At 50.8% G+C, this 8,829-nt stretch overlaps 1 pseudogene; it reads right to left on the reverse strand.

Annotated features, from left to right (window-relative positions):
- Positions 1 to 2,427: 2,427 nt before the first annotated feature.
- LOC128116168 (uncharacterized) lies at positions 2,428 to 7,370 on the reverse strand (annotated as a pseudogene).
- Between the last annotated feature and the right edge of the window lie 1,459 nt (positions 7,371 to 8,829).

The raw sequence follows: 8,829 nt of genomic DNA on the forward strand, positions 1-8,829 counted from the left end.
TAAACTAAGCTGCTTTTAAAGACAAGCAAGAGGAATGTTCCAGAAGTGAGGTCTCCATTCCTGCACAGACTTTAGCACAGCCTGGACATAGGGCAAGGGGTGGGGATGGTCCTTAAGAAATGACTGCTGATCTGGGTCTGTTTCCTCATCTACAGATCCGGGAGCCCCTGGCTGAGCTCTGGCTAAGTGAGTCCTCCTAAGCTAGGTGGTATGGGAGGACCCTTCCCCCATGGGAGCAGCTGGGATGGGGAGAGAAACCACTTAGAGCCCTGGGGATGTTCTCAGGAGCTGTGTGGCAGATGCCTGCTACTGCATGGGAAGTGGACCCCGAGCTGGTCATAGGCATGATGCCTGGCAGATGCCTGAAGTGCACACCCATCCTGTGTCTAGATAAAGACATCCAGGTACTGTCCTGGGCAGCGACATCGATCAGGCCCAGGGACCCGGGGCACATGGTGATGAGGCCCAACATCAAAGGTCTCACAGATTGAGGTTGCAACAATGCTGACAATGAGCAAGGTATGGCCTGGGCTAGAATATCTGCCTTTGAGCTCCCTGAGTGGGTGATGGTTCCCTTTCACCTACCATCAGGGGTATCAAGGGCCCTAGTTATACACACAGTACACAGCACACACAGTGGGCTGAGACTCTGGGAATAGACACTGATGTCACTGGCACCAGGAGTCCAGAAATGGGATGACTGACAGATCCCAAGGGGAGAGGATGTGGCGACAAGTTGATTGCTCCCTTGCAGTGTGGACATGCTATGTGCTTTTTCTGTTGGCAATGGTCACATGACCACAAGCCCCCTCAGATGGGAGAGGAAGTTGTCATCATGGTCCCCTCAGCAGAGGCTGGGGCTCTAACGGGCAGTCCACTTCCGCCACCGTGTTTATAACCAGGCCTTCCTCACGCACAAGCCCTTCAAGGCTTTGCCATTTTGCCAGTAGATATCCCACAGTACAGTTTTCAAGCCCACCAGAGATCAAATCAGAGAAGTCGGGATGCTGCCCTGATACAGGCCTTTCGGGGTTGTCACTGGTTCCCTGAGTGAGATGGCTGTGTGGGGAGAACAGTGTATACCTTCCAGGTGGGAAAGGACACCAGAGTCCCTCCTTCCAAGCTGGGCAGCAGAGGTGACTTCTCTGTGGCCACTTGGTCCCACGGTATATTTTTAATGCTTAAAGGATTCATCTGTGGGCTGGGGAAGACAAGGCCTTTCTGTGAGCATTCCTGAAATGGGAGTTCCATCCCCAGCTCGCCAAGCTCCCAAGAAGCTGACTCCCTTGCAAGGCTTCCCAGTTCTAACAGTACCCAGCTCTCTGGTTCCTCCTTAGCAAAAAGGGCACCTAGAATTGGTGGGGACGTGGCTCCTGGCTGGGGCCTCCTCACAGGAGGGCGGGGGACAGTAGATACATCTCACTTCTCACACCTGCCCGGTCTACACAGAGTGGGATCTGAGGCTAAGAAGAGGCCCTGCCTCACAGCAGCCTTGCTCCTCACCTGAACCAGGGAGAGGTGTTTGGAGAGCGGGGGACAGCCCGAGGGGCAGGCTGTGTCCTTTTGGGAGCAGGGCTGGAGCAGGTTCCACTGTGCAGCTGCAGGACAAAGCTCTGGTGACGCATAGACGATGTTTTGCTCCATGCAAAGCCTGGCCTGGTCCTGACCACTCAGGAGAGAGACGCTCAGAACGACTGTCTCACTGACAGGCCGTGAGACCTTCCTTGCGGCTTTGCTGTAGGCACCGAGCCTGTTCCCTTCAGGGAGCTGCTTGATGGCTCGTCCCTGCTTCCTCGTGTGCTCCAGGTCACCACAGGGACCCAACTGGTCCCACAGAGCGGGGCCCATGAGATCCTGTGTCTCTTACGTTTTGAAAAAGAATAGTAAGGAAAGTGAAGAAAGATGGGCCAGTCTAGGTGGCCAGCCAGTGCCAGCCTGCCCAGCTGTGCTGACCTGTCCCTTATTCCTGCTGGCCCTGGGGCCTCGGGCTGGCAGAGGTAGCAGCTGGCACTGTGCTTAGTGAGGACTCTTTGCAGTGACTCTGGGCCTTCAGAGTGAAGGGCATTTTTCTGCCTGAGGATCCTGCCGTAATGTTGGGTGTGAAGGACTAGCGTTGGCTGAGCACAAAAGGGACTAGTTCCCCCTTTTGTCAAAATTAATTATTTTAATAATTGTATGGGTTTCATTATGAGATTTTCGTATATAATTTTATGTTCATAATATATTATTATACTTTGCTCATATCCATCCCCCCCACAGCCTTCTCCTACCCCATCTGATTCCATTTCTCCCCCCAGATAGTCCCCCTTCCGTGTTTCATGTCACACACACACACACACACACACACACACACACACACACACACACACACAAAATCCTGCATATCCTATTTTGCTTTCTATTCTGTGATAAAATGCTGACCAAAACCAACTTGGAAGAGGAGAGGATTTATTTTGACTCATTCTTTGCAGTTTGTCACTGAACGAAGCTGAAGCAGAAAATCAGGGCAGGAGCCTGGACACCGGAACTGAAGCAGGATCCTCAGCTGCCTTCCTTCCACTGCACGAGGACCACCTGTCCAGGAGTGAACCACCGAGAGTACGCTGGGCCCTTCCACATCAATCATTAATCAAGAAAACATGCCCCCAAATTCATGTTCTTCCTCCCTCTTAAAAAAAACAAAACACGCCGGGCGGTGGTGGCGCACGCCTTTAATTCCAGCACTCGGGAGGCAGAGCCAGGCGGATCTCTGTGAGTTCGAGGCCAGCCTGGGCTACCAAGTGAGTTCCAGGAAAAGGCGCAAAGCTACACAGAGAAACCCTGTCTCGAAAAAACCAAAAAAAAAAAAAAAAACACAAAACAACAGGTTGGATGCCTTTAATCCCAGCACTCGGGAGGATAGAGGCAGGCAGGATCTCTGAGTTCAAGACTAGCCTGGTCTGAGAGTTCCAGGACAGCCAAGGCTACATGGAGAGACCCTGTCTCAAAAAATAAAATAAAATAAACAATTTTAAAAAAGACATTTTCCCCATAGATAGGCACGTCTGATGGACACAGCTCGTCAATTGAGATCCCTTCTTCTCAGGCGACTGGTTTGTGTAAAGCTGACGAAAACTAACCAGCACACTGCATAAGGTGGGGAAGGGGTGGCATTTGTCTCCTTGAGCCTGGCTTAGTTCCCTGACGTGATCTCCATTTCCACCTATTTGCCTGTAAATGGCATTATTTCATTCTCCTTCCGGCTGAATAAAACTTCACTGTGGATAGGCCCCGCCTTTTCTTTGTTCATCGGTCGGCTCGTTTATTTGGTTGGTGTTTTGCGACAGGGGTCTCTTGTAGACTTGAACTCACCGCGCAGCTAAGGATGGCTTTGAGCCCCTTGATGTCCCTGCTTCTGCCTCCCCAGTGCTAGGGGTACAGGCTTGTCCCACCACGCCCGGCTTTCCGTACCCCTGTTGATGGGAACCTGATTCCACATCTTGTCTATTGGAAACAGGTCATTTCTTCTGACTTTTTTTTTTTTTTTTTTGTTTTTCGAGACAGGGTCTCTCTGTGTAGCTTTGCGCCTTTCCTGGAACTCACTTGGTAGCCCAGGCTGGCCTCAAACTCACAGAGATCCGCCTGGCTCTGCCTCCCGAGTGCTGGAATTAAAGGCGTGCACCACCACCGCCCGGCTTTCTTCTGGCTTTTGACTAAGGGGAGTCCCTTTCCCTGCTGACCCTCAGTCCCCTTCACCAAAGTGGAGTGTGGTTGGCCGAAGAACTCGGCGGGCTTGGACCCCACATCTGCCATGGGCAGTGTCGTTCTGGTGCCCACCTTTGCTCACGCGTGGTGATGGGACACCGCTGTACCCTTCAGCCATGACTACAAGCCCTTCCTCGCCTCTGTCACCAGCTGTGCCTCATCTTGGTGTTGTTAGAGTTTTCCTGCCTGGCCCACAGTCTGGACAAATCTCTCTCACCCGCCAGTCCCAAGCCGCTCAAACCCGATCAAGTAAACACAGAGACTTATATTGGTTACAAACTGTATGGCCGTGGCAGGCTTCTTGCTAACTGTTCTTACAGCTTAAATTAATCCATTTCTATTAATCTATACCTTGCCACGTGGCTTGTGGCTTACCGGTACTTTACATCTTCCTTATCCTGATGGCGGCTGGCAGTGTCTCCTTCTCAGCCTTCCACTTCCCAGCTCTATTCTCCTCCTTGTCCCGCCTATACTTCCTGCCTAGCCAATGGCCAATCAGTGATTTATTTATTGACCAATCAGCAACACATTTGACATACAGACCATCCCACAGTACTTCCCCTTTTCTTTTCTTAAAAAGGAAGGTTTTAACCTTTACACATCTCCAAAGTCAGCTTGGTATATTTGGGAATTTGGGCGTAGCTTCTCTTACTACTTTTTGCTGGAGGGGGGCGCTGTATCTTTTGGGGAAACAAAGAAAATTTTAGGATCATGGAGTAGTCCGTGAGGCTGTATCATCTGAGCCAGTTGTCTTGAAACGGTTCTGGATGTTGGATCATCTGGGCCATGGTGTCATCGGAGACCTTTTAGGGGGTCTTGGCTGGTCAAACCTGATGTATCTTACTCTGGAACAAATCCATAGCCTCTTGCTTTCTGTGGAAACAAAAGAGACTCTTTTCCAAAGCAACATATCCTTACATCCAAATTTTGAAGTCAAAGTATCTTTAAAATATACATACTGGTTTAACTCAGCTTCCTTTACAATCAAATATCTCTCTGTAGTTAAGAATCCCAAAGACAACACAATCCAGACTCTTTGTGTAATAGTCATCTCTACGTGGCTTATTTTTTATATTAATTTTACTGTCTCTTTAAAGACTTTATTTTTTAAAACCATGTATTTGTTTTTATACTGTATATATCACCTTTTTTTGTCTCTTTCAAGCCTACGTATATTTTACACACATTTTAAACTATTACATCTGAATCTGTCTTATTGTGAATCTGTTGCTTTAAGCTGCAGCATCTGTGGCTGCTGGCTCCGCCCACCTCAGTTTCCCAACATGGCGGCAGTATGCTTACCACCAGCTCTGGGAGCTATCGTGGGTCTATGTTTTTATCCAAGCAGCATGTAGCCCAGAAACCTTTTTTGTTTTGTACTAGCAAAGGCTAAATCCACAATGTAGCTTAATGTGCCATTTGCAGAGGCCTCATTCCCGCCATACTGCAGGTTGAGTGCGCACGCCAGCAACCCGCCAGTAGCTCAAACCGGCAGCTGCCGCTCATTTGAGAGAGACAATTAGGAAGCTGTTTTTCGCTCCGTTTTAGAATCTTTTTTTCTCAGGTTTTAGGTGGAAACTCTTGCCCCACGTTGGGCGCCATTTGTTGCTAGAGTTTTCCTGCCTGGCCCACAGTCTGGACAAATCTCTCTCACCCGCCAGTCCCAAGCCGCTCAAACCCAATCAAGTAAACACAGAGACTTATATTGGTTACAAACTGTATGGCCGTGGCAGGCTTCTTGCTAACTGTTCTTACAGCTTAAATTAATCCATTTCTATTAATCTATACCTTGCCACGTGGCTTGTGGCTTACCGGTACTTTACATCTTCCTTATCCTGATGGCGGCTGGCAGTGTCTCCTTCTCAGCCTTCCACTTCCCAGCTCTATTCTCCTCCTTGTCCCGCCTATACTTCCTGCCTAGCCAATGGCCAATCAGTGATTTATTTATTGACCAATCAACAGCACATTTGACATACAGACCATCCCACAGTATCTTGGTCCCCTTATAACCACAAGCACATTTCTTAAGCCCTCCAAGCTTCAGTATCCCTATCTACAACAAGTCAAGATGGTGTCACTAATTCCCAGAGCTCACGGCCAAGTTTGGACCAGACTGCATGGGTGGATCACCCAGCCTGTGTGGGCCCATTTCCCACCTTGGTGACTCAGGCTATGAGCTCAGAAAACCTGGGCCAGGCCTTTAGGGGAGTCACATCTGCGCTAAGCCCTCAACCACCGTCTGCCATGGGACAGAGACCAGGCTCTAGCGTACCTCTGTCGATTCCAGTTCCTTCTCCAACCCTCCAGAAGCCTGGGCAGGCTTGTGGCTGCCTGCCCTGGAGTGAATCCCAGGCTGAGGGAGGGAATGGGTGAGGTAGAAAGGATTCAGGGTGCCTCCTTCTGTCCTTCGCACCCTAATAGACTCCCTTTCCAATCAGGAGGCGTTCCCATGGCAACCCCGCTGGGCCTCTCTGCCTCCATAGCCCTATGGTGTCTGCTGCAAAGGAAGACGCCATTGCTGGCCTTGCCACCATCCAAGGTGTGACTGTCTCTTCTCCCCTCAGAATACAAGAACACGTTTGAACAGGGACATCCCCCAAGCCCGCACCAAGACACAGAGACACCCATCCCCCCAAGCTACCCACTCACTTCACGACTGGTCCCCGCCTGCCCCAGCAGGACAGATTGCCTTGGCAAGGCGATTGGATTATAATTAGCACTCATTAGCACCTCGGCAATCTGCGAGACAAGTCACCTGTCGCCAAGTCCCCTTCATGAGAGCTGAAATGATCCATCCCTGTCAATGATTCCTATGGGTTCAGAACATCAAAGGGAGATGAGCTGAGCCAACCACCCTCTGCAGAAAACAGTCCAGGCAGTGTCCTTTATGTGCACCCTCCACCCTTCCTGCCTGTGCTCTGGAAAGTTCTGTTTGTAGAAACAACAGGAGGCGGAGAGGTTGAAGCAGAGGCTGGCTCAGGGCACATCGCCTCTTCATGGGCACACAAGCAGCCCTGGCACCAGAACCATGTGCAAAGGACAGCAGGGGCCCGGTCTCTGCTGAGGGATACCTGCCACCAGGCATGACAGCGGAGCTGCTGTAAGCACCTGCCTTGGCCAGCTCTGAACAGAACCAAGAACCTATGTGTGGTTCCCATAGAGGGAGAGCCATCCATCCCCTGGGAGCTCAGAGCCTGTGAGAGAAACAGAGTGGTCCCTTGCAGGCTGGACACCCCCTTCGACACTTCTAGGGAAGGAAGTGTGAAGTTGAGGACTGAGGAGATCCAGCTAGTGGCCCCAAGCAGGAAAACAAACCAGCTCATGCAAAAACCATAAACAGACCATCTGTCCCTCACTGCCACCAGCAGGTAGAAAGGTATTGTCTCTCCTGAAAATGGAGTCACTTCAGAGACAAAAGGCTTGATCACCAATGCTGAGTTTGGGGCCCAACCAGCCCATTTCCCAGATGGGAAAGTTATGTGAATGTCACTGAGTGGCCCCTAAAGCCCTAGCCTGTGATCCTGGTATGTGGCCTCTGCCTAGGACCAAGCTCAGAGAGCTGTTTTTGTTTCCCCTCTGGCCTCTGCTGACATTTTGGGGCTGGGAATCTCACTGGCTTTGCACATGGCGAGCCATTTAGAGATGTAACAGGACATTCACAAAAAGAGACCCTGAGGAGGAGGGAAGAAGGACCTTGGGCTCTCCAAGCTTCCATGGGGGGCGGGGAGGCAATTGCTGCTGTGGAACGGGACAGGGGCTGTCCTAAAAAAAGAAGGGCAGGTCTGTCAAGCACCCTCACCTCAGCCACCAGATGTGAGTGCCTGTTTAGAAGTAACAGCTCAGCTCTTGGGGTTCTGGGAACAGACATAAAAGGGCTGCCTGACTTGAACTCAGCCACCCGTGGTAACTTCCTGTCTAAACGATGATGATGATGATGATGATGATGATGATGATGATGATGATGATGAAGAAGAAGAAGAAGAATAGAGTCTAGAGTTTAAAAACTGGGCTTGCAAGTTCACACATTCCGTGCCTACCCACAGGAGTGCCAGCCACCCTGCCCAGCTCCTAAGCTTCTCTCCTGGCCCCTCATTCCTGCCTTCCGTTCCTGGGCATCCATCACCTGCCCTTGCTCATGTCTCTGTAGCAGGAAGCCCCGCAGAATGGGGTTGTCCTGCTTAGAGTTACTATTGCTGTAATGAAACAGCACTACCAAGAGCAACTTGGGGAGCAAAGGGTTAATTGGGCCTACGCTTCCACATCACTGTTCATCATCGAAGTCAGGACAGAACCTCAAGCAGGGCAGGAACCTGGAGGCTGGAGCCAACGCACAGGCCACGGAGGGGTGCTGCTGACTGGCTTGCTCACTTGCTCAGCTCCATTTCTTATAGAATCCAGGATCACCAACCCCAGGGATGGTACCACCCACAATGGGCTGGGCCCTCCCCCATCAATCACTAATTAAGAAAATGCTCTACAGGCCTGCCTACAACCCAATCTTCGTTTGTTTGTGTTTTGCTTTTTGAGACAGGGTGTGTGTGTGTGTCTCTCTCTGTGTGTGTGTGTGTGTGTGTGTGTGTGTGTGTGTGTGTGTGTGTGTGTGTGTGTGTAGGCCTGGCTGTTCTGGAACTTGCTTTGCAGATCAGACTAGCCTCGAACTCAACTCACAGAGATCCACCTGCCTCTGCCTCTCAAGTGCTGGGATTTAAGGCATGCGCCACCATGCCCAGAGGAAGCATTCTTCCTAATCGAGTTTCCCTCCTTTCTGATGTCTTTAGCCTGTGTCAAGTTAACATAAAACTATCCAGCACAGGGGTCCAGTCCATTCTTTCCCTTACAGCTTTGTGTCACTTTGTGTGACTCTGTGGAAGTCAGTCAACCTCCTCTCCATGAGTGGCAGTAATGCCATCTTCTTAGGGCAGTGGGCCAACAAGTGACTCCACATTCAGCACCGACCAACCTAGTCAGGCTGGTGCTAGGAAACCACCCCACCCCCGGCCCCCGGGGTAGGTTCTCTGATGTGTTACCCAGGCTGGACACGGGGTTCTAAGTGAATAGACAGCAAGCCAACCAAACGTAGGATCC

This window comes from Peromyscus californicus, unplaced genomic scaffold (genome assembly GCF_007827085.1).
Source record: "Peromyscus californicus insignis strain IS unplaced genomic scaffold, ASM782708v3 Scaffold_20__1_contigs__length_68692818, whole genome shotgun sequence".
In the NCBI taxonomy this organism is placed as follows: Eukaryota; Metazoa; Chordata; class Mammalia; order Rodentia; family Cricetidae; genus Peromyscus; species Peromyscus californicus.